This window comes from Ailuropoda melanoleuca, chromosome 8, assembly GCF_002007445.2.
Source record: "Ailuropoda melanoleuca isolate Jingjing chromosome 8, ASM200744v2, whole genome shotgun sequence".
NCBI lineage: Eukaryota > Metazoa > Chordata > Mammalia > Carnivora > Ursidae > Ailuropoda > Ailuropoda melanoleuca.
In genome coordinates, this window is record NC_048225.1 from 6456437 (window position 1) to 6476802 (window position 20366).

Genomic DNA, 20366 nt, shown 5'->3' on the forward strand with positions numbered 1-20366 from the left:
TTAGCCTCAATCTTTGCCATAGAAAGTTGAGGGCCCACAGGTTAAGTCTTAAGCAAGCTCGGTCTCCTTTACTCTAGACTAATACAACAAACAAACAAACAAACAAACTCAACAACTTAAGTTTCTTACGAATATTTGATTTACACTGTTCCATTTGTCAATAATCCCACTCAAAATTCTTTTCAAGATTACATTTTCATGTCTGGCATTTTTCTTTTCCTCCTTACTCCTTGCCTTTGCCTATTTTGTTGAAGGTGTTTGGAACATATGAGGCTCACACTGTCAGTCTTTTTTCCCCAGTAAATCATTTTATCCAATCGAAAGGATTTACTGTGGCTACCTTAATCCATTCAGAGATTTTTAAACAGTCAGCATAATAGCCACATCCTTGATTTGATTCTTGCTGCAAATTTGAATTTTAAATCTATGTTACTCAAAGCATTTTTCAGTTTTATCTATCATTATTTGAAGTAGGAAGCAATTATCTCCACTGTATTTATAAGTTTCCAAAATTGCAGCGACCCCCCCCCCATTTTCTTTCATTCCTTCTAGAAATCTGGCCAATTCTTTTTTCTGTTCTTTTTTCTGATAGCTTGCTGAACACAGCTACTAGCAACCAATACATACAAATAACACTGTTTTTCAACCTTTTCCCTGTTGCTAAAAGTTCATTAAGTGCATACTTGGCTCCCCAAGTTATTGTAGACGATCAGTTCTACCACATGTCTTGCCAGTGTATAATATGGGAAGCTACCCTTCTAACTCTTGAGAATAGTTTTCTTTCCACCCACCACCTGATTCCTAAGCTAACGGCACATACTTCTCATTTTTTGTGATGTTGCTCCACTTCTAGATAAACACATCTGCATCAGTCGCTGTAGTCTAAGTTACGCTGTGGTAGGACAACCTTGAAAATTTCAGTGTTGCAAAATAACAGGTTTATTTCTTAATCATGCTTTTACGTCCATCATAGTTTTGCTGGGAGATTTTCTTAGTGTCATCTTGTTCTAATTGCATGCTGATGGGGAAGCCATCATCTTGAAATTTGTCATTGCAGAGTGAAAATGTGGTCTGGGAAGTCTTACACAACAATTAAATGTTCCAGTCCCAAATGGACATACATGTCACTTCTGCTCACAACTCTTAACCAGAAACTGTCATTTGGTGCTGTCTAGTCACCGAAGGGTCGTGAAATTCTGATTTCCCTCTGCCTGGAAAGAGAAAATAACCTAATGCTTATTAAACAGAGCAATGACTACCAGAGTCAATTATATGTTTGAAGCAGAACAAATTTGTTTAATATAATAAAGTTTGCTACTTATCTGTATGTAGGTTGCTAAAAAGGATTTTCTTAACTCAGATTTTAAGCTGTATTTGTGTGTCTCACTCTAACAAGGAAACTGAAGAATAGCTTGAAAAATAATTAGTTGAAATTTTATTTCTTGGTCTTTTGCTGTTTAAATGATGATTTTGAAATATTAAAATTGTACTTTTGGTATTGTGTAGTGTGTAGACCAATATTGCCTGTAATAAAGATTTCATATTTCATTTTATTTTTATTTTTTAAATTTTTTTTGAGAGAGAGAGAGTATGAGCTGGCAGGGGGTGGGGAAGTGGAGAACAGAATGAGAGGGAAAGAGAGAGAATCTTAAGCAGACTCTGTGCCCAGTGCAGAGCCCAACATGGGGTTTGATCTCACAACACTGAGATCATGACCCTGAGATCATGACTTGAGCCGAAATCAAGAGTCAGACACTTAATTGACTGATCCACTCAGGTGCTCCAAGATTTTGTATTTTAAAAAGTGGGGTAGAGCCCAAGCAGAGGAGGCACACACTGCTCTCTCCCCCTCCTACTGGAGGGGAGGTGGAGAAGCAACCATCCTTTACCATCTGAGTATGTTGGCAGGCGTCACCTGCTAACGCAGCCATACCTACTTGCGGTCTTTTGCCAGCTCCTAACTGCTTGGGAATATAGGACCTGGAGACTTTGAAGTTTCAGAAACACAAAATGTGAGTGCTTGAGGGAGTTTTCGATATCATATAACCCAATTTCTGATATTTTAAAGGTAAGAAAACTATTAATGGTGGACATTAATTATTTATACTACTAATAATTACCACTTATTGAGTTTTATGTGTCAGAAACTGTTTTAAGCAGTTCATATTTGTTTTTTTATTTAATCCTCCAACCAAACCAATGAAGAGATATTGTTATTACTGCTAGCCACATGTTATATATTAAAAAGCTTCGGCTGAAAGAGGGCCACTGACTTGCCTAAATTAGCATGAACAGCCAGTGCTAGGTCTTGGACTCAAGTGCAGATCCATCTGGTTCCAATATCCTTGTTGAACATTGCAGGATACCTCTTCCTATGACAGTAGCTCACCTGTCATTATTAGATTTTCATTTTCAGTACCTTCTATTTTAATACAGTAATATATTATCAGAATTTGTTTTTCCCTTGTGATATTAGAAAGAAATATCTGAGTTATGTGATAAACATAAAGAAATACCTTTGCTGGACTGATTCCAGTAAAGACTGAATCCCCAAATCCCAAGATGTTTAATTATTGTGTCCAGATGCTGGGATGACAAGTTTTATTTACATGTCCCTCATTTGTTTCCATGCTTGGTTTGGTTCCTCTTTGCTCTGCAACTGTCCTTGGGGGCATTTCTATTTAATAGAATAACAAGATCAATAAGCAAGGCTGTTTTATTAGCCTCAACGAATGGCGGAATAACTGGCCTGATGGTCACATTTTTGTAGATGTGTTACCAGGATTGGATGTTCTGTGTTTTGTAATAGCCATTTCTCAGGGAATGCAGATTGAAAGATTTAAAGAGTCCTGATGAAATTATGTAAACCCCTGGACCCAGTCATACTTGAGGTTAGGTAATACCATATTCTCCCTGATAAAGTCTTTTTTTTTTCTCTTAAGGTATTTCAAGTATTATAATTAGTTATATCGTGTTGTTGCCTTAATTCACACAGTCAAGGTCCATTAGATATACTTTCTATTTCTTATGAATAGTTTCTTCTAACACAAATCTAAAAGAAGAGATACTCTAAAGGACACAGATTAGTTCTTATCTCTACATTATAAGGCCTCTATTTGCATTAATTTAGCAATTTGGCAACATCACCTAGCACTCTACACAGTGATACTCACTTCAAAATTACTTGCACACAATGTTACACTTTTATAACGTCTTTTATTGGAAGTCTTCATAATAAAGAGTCTGTATTAGTTTCCTATAACTGGTGTGACAAATTACCACGAATTTAGTGACTTAAAACCATGCAAATTTATTCTTACTATTTTAGGGGTCAGAATTCAGAAATCAGTATCATTGGGTGAAAGTCAGGGTGTCAGCGGGGCAGGACTGTGCCCCCTTATGTGGCTTTAGGTGAATCCTTTTCCAGCTTCTTTGCATTTATTTGTTTATAGCCCTTATTCCATCCCAAAAGCCAGTGGCATTGAATCTTCAAATCTCTGCTCAGTTACATCGCTTTCTCCTCTGTGGCAGTATTCCCTTCTGACCACCTCTTAGAGTGATGCTTGTGATTATATTTAGGGTTCTGATAATTCAGGATAATCTCCCCATGTCAAGATCCTTAATTTAACATATTTTGCCATATAAAATAATATTTACTCTTTTGCCACATAAGGCAAAAATTACAGGTTCTAGGTAATAGGAAGTATCTTTGGGGCACATTAGTTAGCTTACCACAGTGCCCCATAGAAATTGTTTCTCTCTCTGTTGTAAAGCCTGATTTGAGGACATTGTCTTCTAATATGTATTTCTATATACGAGGAGTGCAATTTTGAATTTCATATTGAAAAAATATTTCTCTTAAATAATAAGTGAACTTTTTCTTTATTTTATATTAATTATGATGGCCCCATTTCAGTCTTTTTAAAAAAGATACCAGGTAATGTGCTTGAGATGGAACTTACTTATAGGCCAGAAAAAAAAAAAGGTAAATGTGTGAATAAGGTAAAATAAAATGTGCTGACGAGTGATATGAACCATGTTTTCATAGGGTGAAATAAGGGTTACTGGGAGAGGTGATATTTGAATTGGGTTTTTCAGGTAAAAAATTTGCATAGAAGAGGGAAGTAACATAAATGAACGGACATAAATGAATTCCAAATTGAGGGAAGTATTAATTCATTATTTAATAAAGAGTCTCCTAGCCCCATTCTGGGCAGTGGGGATGCCCAAACGAACAAGAGAGATAAAGCCCCCCCCCTGCAGTATTTGTATTCACGAAAGAGGAGGTAGACAGCAAACTTAAGCAAATAAATGTGTAGTCAACATAATAACAAGATGAAGAGAACTGCCACACCTGAGGAAATAGATGTGGAGTGCACAGCTAGAGTAGTGGTCCCCGGGGGGAGGGGGTGATTTTGTCCCCTCTCGGACATTTAGTAACTCTTGGTTGCCAAAATGGGAGAGGTGCTAGCGGCATCTCTTGGTTAGAGGTCTGGGATGCTGCCAAGCACCCTGCAGTGCATGGGACGGACTCCCGGACAAAGAATTATCCGGCCCATACGTCAGTAGTGCTGGGGTTTAGGAGCTCAGGGCTAGAGGATGAGAGTGAACTCAGTAGTATTCGAAGTCACTGAGGTTAGCAAAGTCCTGCTCATACGAGCCTCTTGACATTGGTAACCATTTGGGTTTCATTCCATGTATACTGGGAAGTTGTCAGAAGACTTCAGTCAGGGAAGCCAAATGATCTGATTTACATTTTAAATAGTCACTTTAGCTGTTGGGTGTCGAAGGAACTGTAGCTGATGCCACAGGGATCAGGAAGAACAATAACGTTGTTAAAATAATGCATGTGAGCTAGTCATGACAAGCATGAGGCTTTTAAAATAGGCCTTCAAATTCTTGGATATTCCTCCCTTCAAGAAATAGAACTTAATTCCCCTTCCCTTGAGTGTGGACCATATTTAGTGATTTTTGTTTAACAGAATATGATGGAAGTGATAGTGTGACTTCTGAGGTGAGGTCATAAAAGACATTGTATCTTCCTCCTTGCTTCATCTCTGGGGGAAGCCAGATGACATGTTATAAGGACACACAAGCCCTATGGGGAAGTGCAGGTGGTGAGGAACTGAAGCCTCTGTCCAGTACCACACAAGGGGCTAAGGCTTCTGCTAAAGCCATGTGAATAAGCCATCTTGGGAGCAAGTGCTGGAGGCCCAGTCAAGCATTCAGATTCCTGCAACCCTGGTTGACATCTTGGCAGCAACTGCATGAGATCCTGAGCCACAGCCCCCAGTTAGACCACTCCTAATTCCCAACTCACAACAACCGTGAGTTGATAAATATTTATTGGGGTTTTGGGGTATTTTGTTATGCTGCAAAAGATAACCAAATACAGGCAAGGAACCAGGGTCAGCGAAGGTCCTGCCGAGGGCAGAAGGAATATGGAATGGGTAGCAGAGGAAGGCACTTGTGAATACCAGTTACAACGTTACCAAATATAGAACAAAGAGTGTCGTAGTTATAAACCTTTCTTTGTTAATTTGATGTGCTCATGTATATATTAACCAAATATTCTTGTTTTCTTCCTCTCCCAGTTCACCACCATCTAATATAAGACGTGTTAATAACAGTTAACTTTATACACAAGATTTAAGTAACGGGAATGGAAATAGCTATAAGAATGAACGTCACCACGGGCGTTAAGGAGGACACGTGGTGTAATGAGCACTGGGTATTATATAAGACTGATGAATCACTGAACTCTACCTTTGAAACTAATAATATACTATGTGTTAATTAACTGAATTTAAATAAATTTAGAAAAAGAATGAACATCACCCAAACACAAAGAAAGGACTTTGTCTCCTTTTTGGGGGGAAAAGGTTAGCATGTTTTCATTTGTAGGTGGGACCTGTCTCATGTTAGATGGAAGCATATTTTCTTACTCTCTTTATTTGGAAATTAGTATGGCTGTGTTTTAAAGAGGGGTATATGGACTCCAAGTCGGCAAGGTGTGTACTATGTTAGCCTTGTAATGGGTCAACTTGCCTCGGCTGACCTCAGTTTCCCAGATTACTCTATATGTTTTTGGTTAAAGTTAGCCACAAGAGAGATGTTTTTAGAGTGAAATTTGGAGGGCAGAAGTAAAATTACAGCCATTTTGGTTTTTATACTCAGTAGTTGGAGACAGCAAGTTTGCAGCTTACATACATTGTTGCTTATTTGCTGGAGCACCTTGTTAGTGTGGGGCATCAACCATGCCTGAAACTACTTAACCTTCCCCTGGATTTTTTTTTTTTTTTTTGTCATCTTTTCTGACCTGAGGGCCAGGTGTGTATTTAGCTCTGTAATAAAGGGGAGTAGCTTCTGCAGAATAACCATGTTAGCAAGGTTAGAGGCAGGGGCAGTTGACATGGGGTCCATTTCACCCTGTTGGTTCCCTCCTGCTCACTCATTTTATGTCTATATTCCCTTTCTGCCTACTGCCTAAACTGTAGTTTTTCAGCTCTTGCAGCAGATGCAAAGACAACAGCTCTTAAGAGACTGTTTAACCAGCTAGACTAATTGAGTAAAATCAGATTTCTGTGACAGATCACAGATACACACAGAGGCACACTCACACCCTTGTAGATTATCTCCAGTTGAATCCTGATGGTTGTGTTAGTGGAGAACTGGCAAGAAGTGGCTGGGTTTGCAATATAGTTTGAAGGTAAAACCGGTGGTGATTTCTGGGGGTTTTGATCTGGGGAATGAAAGAAAGAGATGAGCCGTGGATAACCCTTAGGTTCTTGATCTAAACCACTGAGATTAGGAAGATGGGGGCAAAGGGGAGGAGGGAAATGGAGGACGAACCAAAAACTCTGCTTTATATACTTTAAATTTGAGATGCTGCTTAGACATCCAAATGAAAGTATCAAGCAAATAAGTGGATATAAACATGTATCTCGGGGAAAAAGTCCAAGTTGGAGATAAAGATTTAGGAGTCATAAGTCTGTACATGATTTACAACAATGGAGATGAATTAACTTCCCAGGGGAACAGTGTAGTTGGTGAAGAGGAGAGAGGTAAGGAGAGAGCCCTCCAGGATTTAGAGGTAAATCAGATGGGGTTCCAGCAAGGGAGAGTGGGAGGGGAATAGTCAGTAAGGTAGAACAAAGACAACTGTGTCACAAATGCCAAAGGCAGAGAGCGTTTCAACAGGGAGTGAAAAATGAACCCTAGAGTTGTTGATGTTCCTGGAATAAGGAAAGGCCCCAGACTTCAGGCATTCTGTACTAGAGTTGTTGATGTTCCTAGAAAAGGGAGGCCCTAGACTCCAGGTGTCCTGTAGAAGACCTCAGCTCCTTCATCTCCGCATTTTGACTGGCTGGTGTCGAGAGTGGATCTAAGATTGTGCATGTTCCTCACTTTCCCTTCCTCTGACAGTACTCAGGGCCACCCCTGTAATCTCGTTATGCCGGTTATCACTTCGATGTAAACACTCACCTCTGGAAGCCCAGAGCCCCAGGCCATTCTTCCCTCCATCGCCTAAGTCCTCTGACTCAGTACCTCCTGTCATCCCCGTCAGCCTCCAACTCAGCTCTTCAGTCAGCAACTCCTGAAACAGCCCCACCATGCCCTCCAGAGTTTGCAGTCCATTTCCAGCAAAATTACCCACTTCCTCAACATCCTCTCTCTTTTCTTGCTCAACTGAAACCTGGATGGCTCTTGCCTAGGATTTCTGCTTCCTCTGCGGCCTCTCCAGTGGTAGCACTTTATCTCTCACAGACCACATCCACAAGGTGTGAAGGTGATTTGAGTGTCCTCTCACTTTCCCACTTCCAAGCTGGACTCATCACCAGCGAATGGCATATCATCAGACTCTCCCAACCATTACCTCGCCCCGGAAGACCTCATTTACTTCTTAGGGTTTTTTTTTTTTTTTAAAGATTTTATTTATTTATTTGACAGAGATAGAGACAGCCAGAGAGAGGGAACACAAGCAGGGGGAGTGGGTGAGGAAGAAGCAGGCTCACAGTGGAGGAGCCCGATGTGGGGCTCGATCCCATAACCCCGGGATCATGCCCTGAGCCGAAGGCAGACGCTCAACCGCTGTGCCACCCAGGCGCCCCTACTTCTTAGGTTTTAGCTCCTTGATTAGTGACTCTTTCCAACACTAGATCATAATTCCTGGATATGTCAACGTCCATGTCCATGAAGATAATCCTCCCAAGATCCTGGAATGTTAGTTACTGGGTCACCTTGTACCTTCCATATTCAGGTCACCCATTCCCATAGTTCTCTTTTGTCATTACCAATAAATCCAAGCTCTCTATTGACTCAATTTCAAATACCTGTTAGTTCCCGCTCACCCACTAAAATACCTCACATCCAAGTGTCTTAATTTCCAGGACTTACAGTCCATTGATGTCACCGAACATAACCCTTTTATGACCTTACTAGCCCTCTTACTCAGTTTAAATTCCATGGTTCATCATCATAAATTGTCTCCTGCATACATCCTCAAGTCTCTGGCACCTCTCATACTTGCCTAACAAAACCCCTGCCTTGGTTAAATCCAACCTTCCACTTATTTTGTATCTGTACCCCAATAACTGCACATGGACTGGGGGAAATCATAAACATGATCGCTATAGACAGGATGTTTGTGCTCCCCCAAGTTCATATGCTGAAACCTAATTTCATAACTAATAGCATCAGATAAGCCCTGAGTGTGGATCTTACACTTATTGTATCTTCCTGGTTCTTTCATTCCTCCACTCTTTCTGACGACAGATGCATGCTATGTTCTAAAGCCTCCATTGTCCTCACTCTTGTAAGTCTTTAATCCCCTCAGCCTCAGTGTTTGGCCTCACTTGTCTTTCACTGAGAAAATAAAAGCAAAAAGGAAAGAATGCCGAAGGTGCTCATCATCACCAATAACTACATATTTGCACTTGTGTCCATTTATTATGCCTTCGTTATGTTGTTACGTTGGTGTTTGCTTCTTGTTGTTATGGAAGAACCAAGCCTCTTCTACCTGAGTCCGTTCCTTCTACTTGAACATTAGGTCTTATTCCCTCTCACAGATGCCAGGATGTATTTATGGTAATCCCCTCTTCTTTCCTGAATTGTTGGTTTTACTTTCTCTAGTTGATCATAATCTCAGTTTATATGACTTTCATAAGTCATTTATAAAAACCTTTTTTGACCCTAATCTCTCTTCCAGTTGCCTCTCATTGCTCCGCCCCCCTTTATAGTAAACATTTCCAAATATTTGTATATGCTAGCTCTAATTCCTTTTCTCCCATTTTCTCTTGAATTCACCCCATTTGGACTTTCGCCTCTAACTTATCCATTGAGCCTACTCTTGTCAAAGTTACCACGTGCCTCTTTGATACCATACCTACTGGTTAATTCCCTAGTCTACAACTTACTGGATCTATCAGCTGCCTTTTACATAGTCGTCTTCTTAAATACTGTTCTTTCTTGGCCTCTAGAACTCCACACTCTTTGTTTTTGGCTTACCTTGCTGGATGCTCCTTCTTAGTTGGAAAATAAACAAAAAAGTTTATTTTGTCGTGTTGTTTTCTTGTTGTTGTTAGCTCTTTCTCACTGTCCTGACTTCCAAACTTGGGAATGCCCCAAGACTTACTCTTTGAATAGTTTCATGCTCTGATGATTTCCATTTTCTTTTCCTACATACAGCCCTAATGAAACTGCACATATACAGTCTTCTCCCCTCACTCAGTGACAATTCCATTCATCTGGTTGTTTAGGCACAAAACCTAGGGATCATTTTTGGGTTCATTCCATGACTTGGCAATTACTATTTCTTCTGCTTGTTATGTTCACATTCCAGACAAGTACATAGGTGGCTTCCCCACCACCTCAGGCCTTTACTTACAAGTTGCTTTACATGGGAGGAATTTCTATGACCACCTACTAGAGATTACAGCCTTCCCCTAGCTCCCTTGCCACCCTCTTGTACCCTTATCTTCCTTTCCTGCTTTATTTTTTTCCATGGCATTTTTTCCATGGCATATGATCTGATGTTTATATTTTTTATGTATTTGTGGACTCTCTCCCCCACCAGCATATAAACTCCCCAAGGACAATTATCTTTGTTTTATTTACTATTATATCCCTAGTGTCTAGACACTGCCTGTTATATGGTAAGTGCTCAAAAATATTTGTTGAATGAATAAATATGCCTCAACAGACTCTAATTCCTTATGTATATTTGGATCTCAATGAATGGTTGTTGAATTCATCTTTGTTCAAGATGGAAAAGGATCATTGAGTACAAACCTATATTTTGCAAATGAGAAAACTAAAATCTTAAAAAGCAAGTGATTTGCTATAATTGCACAAATAGCAGAGGGCCACAACTAGAAGTCTCTCGTAAGTACACATAACATTTAAATTTGAAATAAAAGCAGGGGTTGATAGACTTCAGATAGTTTGGAGCAGTGAGGTCCAGAATGGATATACTTATTTTTGTATCTATTCTATAAATATTTATTTAATACCCTGATGTGACTTGCCCTGGTCTTGGGTCTGTAATAAAATATTGAGCAAGACAGATCCCTGTCCTTGATGGACTGTCAAAGAAGACCATTGAACAGGCAATCATAATAAAATGTGATAGGCTATAAGATAGGGAACTGAAGAGTACTCTGTGAGCAGAGAGAGATACTTGACCTGGGAAGAGGGTTCCCAGACGAAATTACTTTTCAGGTGTGACCTAAGGCAAAGCAGGAGAAACTGATCTTAGCTTCTTCCCAAGCAAAGCTGGGAAGTTTGTGACCAGAATCTTACCTCTTTGAGAATCTTAGAATTCAGAGTGTTAAATAATCTAATTGGAGTCCCGTTAGCTTCTGTATCTTATCCCCTTCATGTTTATTATCATTATTGTTATCTCTACAATCAACATTATCATCATCTGGGACATTGTTTTAGTTTCTGGTGTAGTAATAACTTGTACCTTATTTGAATAGGTGTTTTTTTTTTTCTTTTTAAATCTAAATACACAGTGTCATGAGAATTTCAGCAGTGTTTGCATCCCATGAATGAACCCTGAGGATGAATATTTTCCAAATAGCCCTGAAGGTGCATTATTTTAAAAAAAAATTTTTAATATGTTTTATTATGTTATGTTAGTCACCATACATACAGCACATCCTTAGTTTTGGATGTAGTGTTCCATGATTCATTGTTTGCATATAACACCCAGTGCACCATGCAATATGTGCCCTCCTTAATACCCATTACCGTCCTATCCCAATCCCCCACCCCCCTCCCCTCTGAAGCCCTCAGTTTGTTTCCCAGAGTCCATAGTCTCTCATGGTTCATTCCCCCTTCTGTTTACCGCCCCCCCTTCATTCTTCCCTTCCTTCTCCTACCGATCTTCTTGCTATTTCTTATGTTCCATAAATGAGTGAAACCATATGATAATTGTCTTTCTCTGCTTGACTTAGTTCACTTAGCGTAATCTCCTCCAGTCCCCTCCGTGTTGCTGCAAATGTTGGGTAATCGTTCTTTCTGATGGCTGAGTAATATTCCATTGTATGTATGGAGCACATCTTCTTAATCCAGTCATCTGTTGAAGGGCATCTCGGCTCCTTCCACAATTTAGCTATTGTGGGCAATGCTGCTATGAACATTGGGGTGCATATGGCCCTTCTCTTCACTACATCTCTATCTTTGGGGTAAATACCCAGTAGTGCAATTGCTGGATCATAGGGTAGCTCTATTTTTAACTTTTTAAGGGACCTCCGCACTGTTTTCCAAAGTGGCATTATGTAAAAATCTGGACTTCCTTGATAACCTGTTCCTCTCAAAGTACCCAATATACTGAGATCTTTTTTCTTTCCTTCTCCTATCTGCCTCAGCAGTACTTTAAATTGCTTATTAGAGCAGTTAAGCATTTAGAATATTAATAAGGACTAGTATACTCATCTATTAAATTACAATGATATGTTAATATTCAGAATTTCGGTGACATCTTTATTTTGGAGTTTGGGCCACTAATAAAGGCAACGCAGGGTCAAGGTGATTTTCAGATCATTTTAACAGGATAACTAATGTAAAAGGATAAGAATTTTCTATCCTGGACTGCTTTCCATTTCAAAGTTGATGAGGACACTGTTCTGCTGGTAATAAGGACAGAGAATTTATAAGGGTGGGCAAGGCAGATTATGGTGCGACCTAGCTGTTGAATTTTTCATCTGTACCATAAACAAAGAAGGATGAGAAACATTTACTCTGCATTTCAAAGATCTGTACATGAAAAGAGGCTGTGGAGTGGGAAGCCAGCACAATTAAGTTTCAGTCTTTAAAATGTCACTGCACTTTAGACATTTCTGTATATGGCTTCTCACTCTTAATTCTTAATTTTTCATTAAACTTTAGGAAACTCCTATCTCATTTGGAGAACAAGTCACTGAAAAGCAGGAACCAAGGGATTAGAGCTCTCAATTACATTATAGGTTCTGAACTCATGCCATCCCAGTGTTTCAATATAACACTGAATTAACAAGAGGAGATTTTCTTATCTTTATAACCTGCTTACGCTACAGTATAGCACCCTGATAACAATTCCTAAGTTGGGTAAAATGAATTATCATCATGGGTGTTGCAGAAAGTTCAAATGCAAAATGCAAAATAAACTGAAATTTTAGTGACCCTGTAGTGTTGCCATAGTGGATGACGCCAGAGATTTTGGCACATGCTCAGAAGGTGAGGAGGAAAGATTAAACCAGATGTTTCTGACAAGGACCTTTAAAGGATAGAATGTTCATTTCTTCTGATGGTAAACACTCTGACATCAACAGGGTCCAACAGTGTCGTACTGATGTCAGGTCAGCATTTAGTAATTTCTTCTGATTCCAGCAATATTGATTGTAATGTTTCACTTTTTGCCTTCCCTTACTGTTTATATAAGGGCCATACCACTTTCTAGGTACTGTTTTTATTCCTTTATCTGTGTGTATATGTGTATATATGTGGTGTGTGTATATGTATACACATACACATATATTTGTTAATATGCACGCATATATATTATAGTAATTTTATTTCTTGCAACTACTTTACAAGATATGTTATTATTCAGAAGAGGGATATGTCATTAATATCTATGAATCACTTTGGTTTAATGATGGAATGATTCTTTTTTTTATTCAGCCTTAAAATTGACTTTTTCATATCTATAATGACTTCTTAGCATACGATAATAAATGCTTGTGCACATTTAAGGATGTAAAGAAACTACCTGTGATAAATGTTAACCATTTGGAATTTAACAAATGTACTTAGGCTCCTTCGAGACCCTTGCTCGATGTTTATGGGTGTAAGTTAGAGACCTGAAGGCGTAAACAAGGGTCTGACGCATTGATATGAGACAGAGGTTGCAAGCAGGTGGCCCACAGTGATGTTTTATTTTGTCGTGATTTAAAAATTTAAAAAATATTTTTATATTTAATATTTTAATGTTATTTGATTGTTAACACTTAAAAATTGAGAGTGTTCCCAAAGACATCTGACTTTCTGCTTGTCTCGAAATATTAGGCATCTGGGAACACTTGATGTATATTCAGGGATGCAATGGTAGATGCTTAACATCTGGCTGTCAAGGAAAAAGAATCCTCATTCTCAGAATTTGCCGATTTTTGTGCTGTAAATGCTCCCCGCCGTTACTGATTTCCAGCTATCTATGTGATGTGATTAAGTGGAGTGATGAAGATACGCACATAGTCAGCTGTTGCAAACTGGTCTGAGCCAGCTCACTACTCTCTAATCAATCGTCCGCACAACTACTTACTATACAATCTCCCTTGTTCTCCGTATTTCCTACCAAATCCTTGTCCCTTATTTAGGTGACTTGCTAATCCACAGAAAAAGAAAACAGCTGACCCGATCAGGGCAGCATGAAAAATCTGGGGCCCAGTTGGTCCTAAATTAGAAGGAGGGACAAGAATTAGAGGAGCTGTCAGTTATTAATCAAGTCCTGTCATTTTGAACTGATTGTTACAGAAGTTATTGTGTGGTTTCCTGAATTGTTAGTAAAGATAGCAATCTGGCTTCCGGCAGATCTGATTTACAGCCCTCTGTCTTCCTTGACTGATTATTGCAAATAAGGGTTTTTGTTTCCTGGGAAGGTTGCTGTAGGTTGTAGGTCAGAATTCTGTTTTCATGTCTGGTCTGGCCATTGTCTATTTGTGTATTTAGTCTCATATGGTGGCCCTGACTGCCCTTCTCATGGACTGCCTTTTTTTCTGTTATACATTCTTATTTCTGAGGATATTTGCAAATTGAGTCTGTCAATATTAGGTCCTCCAACAGTCAAAAGAGGTTTTATGAAAGGCATGTTTTAGGTGGTATAATATTTATGGTAAGAAATATATATTTGGTCTTCATCCACAGTTCTGAGCGCATAGGTCCTAAAGCCCTTGGGTTTTCCTAAGTTATGCTAATGAGTTGAATTTTGGAAAGCTAAGGATGGGAGTTGGTTGCCAGGGGAACCAAACCCCTGAACCTTCAGGGAGAGGAGAGGGGCTAAAGATTGAGTTCAGTCACCAGTCATCCATGATTTAATCACGATTATATAACAAAGCCTCCATTAAAACCCTTAAAGGATGGGGTTCAGGGAGCTTCCAGTCTGGTGAGCCCGTGCAGATGCGGGAAGAGTGATGTATTCCATCCCCACGGCATGGGAGCTCCCTGCCCCTTCCCACGTACCTTGCTGTATGCATCCATCTGCAGAAGTTAAATCCTTTTATCAGAAACTGGTAATCTAATAAGAAAATGTTTCTCTGAGTTCTGGGAGTGCTCTAGCAAGTTAATCAAACCCAAGGAGGGAGTCACTGGAACCTGCGGTCTGCAGCCAGTGGGTCAGAAGCACAGGGGACAGCCTGGATCTGCAACACGCATATAAAGTGGGAGGGAAGGGGTCCTTCTTGTAGGACCGAGGCCTTACCCCGTGGGATCTGGCCCTATCTCCAGGTAGCTACTGTCAGAATTGAGTTGAATTATAGGATACTCAGTTGGTGTCCTGGAAAAAAACCCCACATGTTGGAAGTGGATAATACCAGAATCATAGCAGTGGGAATGGGAGATTGATGGAGATGGCATGGAATGGTCCATGTCACAGAGCTGCAAAGGGGAAGGTGGGGAACACACAGGGAAGGCCTGTCCCCCGCAACAGTCACGCCCAAGAGACTCGGCACTTCCTTAGTACTGCCTCTATTGTACTTTGGTGTTGCTCAAGTTTTAGCTTAAGCCTTTCCTGGAGGAGTTTCCATCTCAAATGATAACTGAACTTAGCTGCCCCTTGAGATATCTATCCCAGCAAAGGGGTTCAGTACATCTTAGCTAAGCAGTAAAGTGTAATATGCCTATCGCCAACAATGGTGGCTTTTTAGACGATGCTGTTGACCTGGGATCAGGCCTGGGTCAGAGTCTAGCCTCTGTGGCCTCTGGTCAACAGACTCAGCTCTGTCCTCATAGCAGCGTACACGGTGAACACTGCCATTTAGGTGCCTTTTATAACCTGACAGATGGCATACAGGGAGCTGCACTTCCAAATTCCTTTGGTTGCATATTAGAGGGAGTTCTTGCAAGTTGGAATTCCTGGATTCTGCTTTTTATTCCACTTCTACCTTGCAGTTGGCTCTTCAATATTCTGCTTTTCTCCAACCCTTGGACATTGAGCCTCCCCACCCTTTTAAATAAAATTCCGACTTTTTAAGATATTTCCTTTGCTAATTAAAAGCAATAAAGTAATTTTGCTTTAATTTTGCCTTATGTTAATGAAGTATGAAGACTTTTCCTCCCATTATTCTGTCTTTTTTTCCTACCTCTCTATTTTTCCTTATTTCTTCTTCTTTCTAGCTTATTTGTGTATCCTTTAGCTTAGCTGTGCTTGTGTTATTGGTTAGTGTTGATGGGAGTTTAGAAGGCAGGATATGTTATTGAATTTGCTTTGCACTGCATTTAATACCGTATGATATCCAGTTGTGTTTTCTGGTTTGACAGCAATACTACCAGAAAATAGTTTTTTCCCCCAAATGTTACACTGAACTTTTCAATTTCTAGCCATCCATGCTAGATCCCTAGCAGGAAAAAAAAAAAAAAGTCATATCATTTTACATGATTTGTGGTGGTGTCTGTTCAAATACATTAATAAGTATAGAAAAGCAAAGTAAATAGATTGGGAACCACAAGGCATCTAAGGTTATAAGGATACTGAGAAGCTACTGGATTTTTTTTTTTTTTTTTTTGGACCAGTGTGTAATATAAGGTAAGTTGCTGATAACCGAGCAATGCTTTGGGTCAGGTTTAAACAGTAGGTGTCTTCGTGCTAATTGTCTTCAGACAGACAAATTTTTTGAAAGTCTCTCCATCTCCCCTTTTGGGCATATACTCCCTTTTGAACATATGACTCAAAAGTGAGCACAAAGTGTTTTTTCAAGGAGAAAAATTCACTCCTTCCTCCTGGCAATCATTCCTTCTCAAATGAGGGTCAGAGTCTAGCCTGATCCCTTTACCCAACAGTGCACTGATCACCAGCTGCTTTCAACCTCGGCTGCTGTATCCCTCAGGGTTCCAACAGAGAAACAGAACCAGTGAGGGAAAGAGAGACAGAGATAGATTGGTTGCAAGGATTGGCTTACACAATTGTGAGTGCTGGCTAGGCAAATCTGAAGAAATCCATAGGGCAAGCTGTCAGGAAGGGCAAGCTAGACTTCTCAGGCTGAATTTGCCCAAAACTGCTGTCCACAGGCAGAATTTCTTCCTCTTTAGGGAAGCCTCAGTTCTGCTCTGAAAGCCTTTACTGTTTGCATCAGGCCCACCCAGATTATCTAGGATGATCTTCCTTACTTAGAGTATACTGATTATAGACTTTAATCACATCGACAAATACCTTTACAGCTGTACCCAGTGTTTTGCTGGGTAACTAGAGACCACAGCTTAACCAAGTTCACATATAAAACTATCACAACTGCCCTTCCTCCAGAGAGTTGCTCTCAGGTGATGGGAACTGCTTGCCCTAGAGGAATATGCCCCCAGCTGAGGAGCAACTAGTCATGCACTGGCTGAGGGGATTACAAATGCCTGCCTGTCCTCTTGTAAGATGGGAATGATCTGTGGTTCAGTTTATATGAATTATTATATATGACATATTATATTACTATATAATATTTATTGTACTATATAATATATAGTATAAATAAAATAGTTATAATATGTAATGTATAATATAAATTGTATTATGTATTTATATAATTTATATATTAAATTCATAAATGCACATACATCCTAAATTATCATTGCCTTATATGCCAGAAACCATGCTTTGTTTTCACCAAATCCTTTTTCCTTTTCTTCTTCCTGGCAGCATTTGAAGATGATGTTATTTTAGGGTGGGCCCTGTGACTACATCTGGTAGGGGGCTCTAAGCAGAGTTGATGTGTGTCACTCAAGGCCAAAGTATAGAAGGGCAAAAGGAATGCGTGTTCTCTGCACTTTCTGTTTCCTTCTGTGGCCATGTGGATGGTGTGGATGGTTTAAATGCGGCAGACGCTCTAGATAGTGTAGCTGTGTGATGCTAGCAGCCCTGCGGATCTGCATGTCACTGCCTAGGAGGGGACTGCCCCCGGAGAGCCACTGCACCTGCTGTGGGTTCTCATAAGCAAGAATTAAACCTTTTTATGTTATGCCCCTGGAATTTTAGGGTTTATTTGTTACCAACTCAACATATATACATCCTTTCTTCTTCTCTTAGGGTAGGAGATATTATATCTACCTAAGGCTTTTGGTTTTGTCCTTTTTTTTTTTTTAAGATACAATGTAAGCAATTTTCTGCAACTGCAGACAATATAAGCAATTTTTTTTAAAGCACGTGACAAAGGAAGGACAACTGACTTGCGAGGGCCCTAGGAGTACAAAGAAAGGAGGGAAACTAACATTGTTGTGGTAGGCTATGTGCCTAAACTACCTCCAAACTGAAATCTTTTTTTTTTTAAGATTTTTTATTTATTTATGTGACAGAGAGACAGCCAGCGAGAGAGGGAACACAGCAGAGGAGTGGGAGAGGAAGAAGCAGGCTCCCAGAGGAGGAGCCTGATGTGGGACTCCATCCCGGAATGCCGGGATCACGCCCTGAGCCGAAGGCAGACGCTTAACAACTGTGCCACCCAGGAGCCCCTATAAGCAATTCTTTGAAGCCACCCTGCATTCTTATACTTCCATGCTCATTCTGGTATTGTCCTCTTGGTCTCAAAAGTCCCGAGGCAAACTTGCAATCAGTTACTAGTCTACTCTTTATAGGCAGAATCTTAACTAGATTACTTGGATTCCTCATTAATAAGAAAGCGATAAGAATTCCTAATCAAAGTGTTGTTTTTTTTTGGACTTACTACCCGTGTTTCCAGAAGCCATTAGTATAATTTCTGATTCAGAAGTTAAAATGCCTAGCAGAAACTCATTAATGGTTTTGCTGTCTTTTTCTCTTTTCCCCTTATTAAAAGCCTACACATCCTTCAATGTTTACCTGACATGTGACCTCTTGTTGCTTAAATGTTTTCCATTTTTCCTTTGCAATCACTAGGCACAATATGTGCTCTTTTGTTCAGCCTTATTTCGTTCTGCCTAGAATTAGAGCTATTTGTTCACACATCTTACTGCTTTCTAGTAGATTTTCAACTCTTCAACGGCAAAAAGACCTGTCTCTTTCATCTTTGTGTTTTCTCCTTGCTCCTCACAGCACCCCGTGAGCGCCTGGCAAATAGGAGGTTCTCAACGGTATTTATTAAAATGGAATGAAATGAAACCTAACAGGTTTTGCAAATAAAATGCACCTGGCTTTTTCCAGAACCTCCAGAGGTATTTTGAAGAGGAGGGCAAATGAGATGGGCACAGTGTACCCAGTGTGCGTTCTCTAAATCATTAGCAAGGTTAAAACTGAAGGTCTGTGCTGTCTGGCAGCTATGACAAGGGATGTTTGCAGTTAACCAAGTTTTATGCGGTAGTCATTCTACATGGATTTTGCACAGCTCTGCTGATAACAAAGACACACCACAGAGATATTTGACATTTTTCTTTACAGACCTCGTTCTACTCAGCTCTGGACTCAGAGCTTAAGTTAGCTTGCATAATGGCTGTCAGAAGAGCAAAGAAGCCTGCAACTTGAAGTCTCGGAAGGGGCAAAAGAGAGAATGAGACCTACAAAGGCATTTTAGCTTTTGTTGCCTTTTCACAGCTTTGACCACAGGGTTTAAAAATAATTGCAATGGCAGAGATCTAGGTACTTAGGAGAGAACAGAAGCAGTGTGTTTTTAAGTGTTTGCTGTTGTTCTTTTCAGTAAGTCGTAATGATTGTAGAATAGTTCATGGAATTACGGTTAGAACAATTTTTAAAACTTAGCTTTATAAATTTAGCTTTTTAAAATTTAGTTTTATAATAGAGGAATGGCAAAATACATTATGATCCATTAATTCTAAGGAATATTCTGAGACATTTAAAAAATCGTATTTTTGCAGGATATTTATCAATTGAGGAAAAGGTAAGAAGGAGTAGGTTATCAAAGGGGAGCAACCCAATTAAATATGTATGTCTCAGAAAGGATGTGTGGGCATGTGCATAGAGAAATCCTGGAAGGAAATACATCAAAACATTAATAGTGTGTGTTCTTTCAGTTTTTGACTGGCAAAACTGTTGTGGATAATTTCCATGTGTTTTTCTGTTTTGTTTTGTTGTTTTTCTTTTTTTAAAAAAATAAGGAAACTTCAGAAATTTGCGTGCTGTCCTTGTGAGGGGCTTGCTAACCTTCTCTGTATCGTTCCAATTTTAGTATGTGTGTTGTGGAAGTGAGCACAGTTTTAATGTTTTTACATGTACTTTTCTGTGTCTCCCTTTACATTTCTATAGGATTTCTTTTTTAGCTTTTCCCTTCTGCTGTAAAAACAGAAGAAATCGGAAAACAAAAGATGACTTAATTTGACTTAATGTTATAGCTTACCTTTAGGTACTGAGTATAGGTTAGGCTTATCTCTAAGCATTCATAAGTTATCTTATTTCATCTTCATAAAAATCCTGCTATTATTTATATTTATTTACCAGGTGAAGGAATCAAGGCTTGGCAGGTTAGGGAACATGGCTGTGGCAACCCACATAGTAAGTGGCAGATTTCCCATCCACAGATCCACTCCAGAGCTGTGCTCAGAACATTAGACCCCAGACAGCTCCTAGGATGCACTGAGGGGAAGGGGGTTTGTGGTGACATGTGCTTGTATTATTTGGGGGGAATTCTCTTCCCTCCCAGCCTGCTGAAAGCAGTGAGGAAGACTAGGGACTGATCTTGGAATGGAGGAAATGTGATCTC

The 20366-nt window shown here is 39.7% G+C and overlaps 1 non-coding gene across 1 annotated transcript; it reads right to left on the reverse strand.

Annotated features, from left to right (window-relative positions):
- Positions 1 to 19754: 19754 nt before the first annotated feature.
- Positions 19755 to 19859, reverse strand: LOC117803571. Its single transcript, XR_004627522.1, has one exon. It is a non-coding gene; the product is annotated as a U6 spliceosomal RNA (small nuclear RNA).
- Between the last annotated feature and the right edge of the window lie 507 nt (positions 19860 to 20366).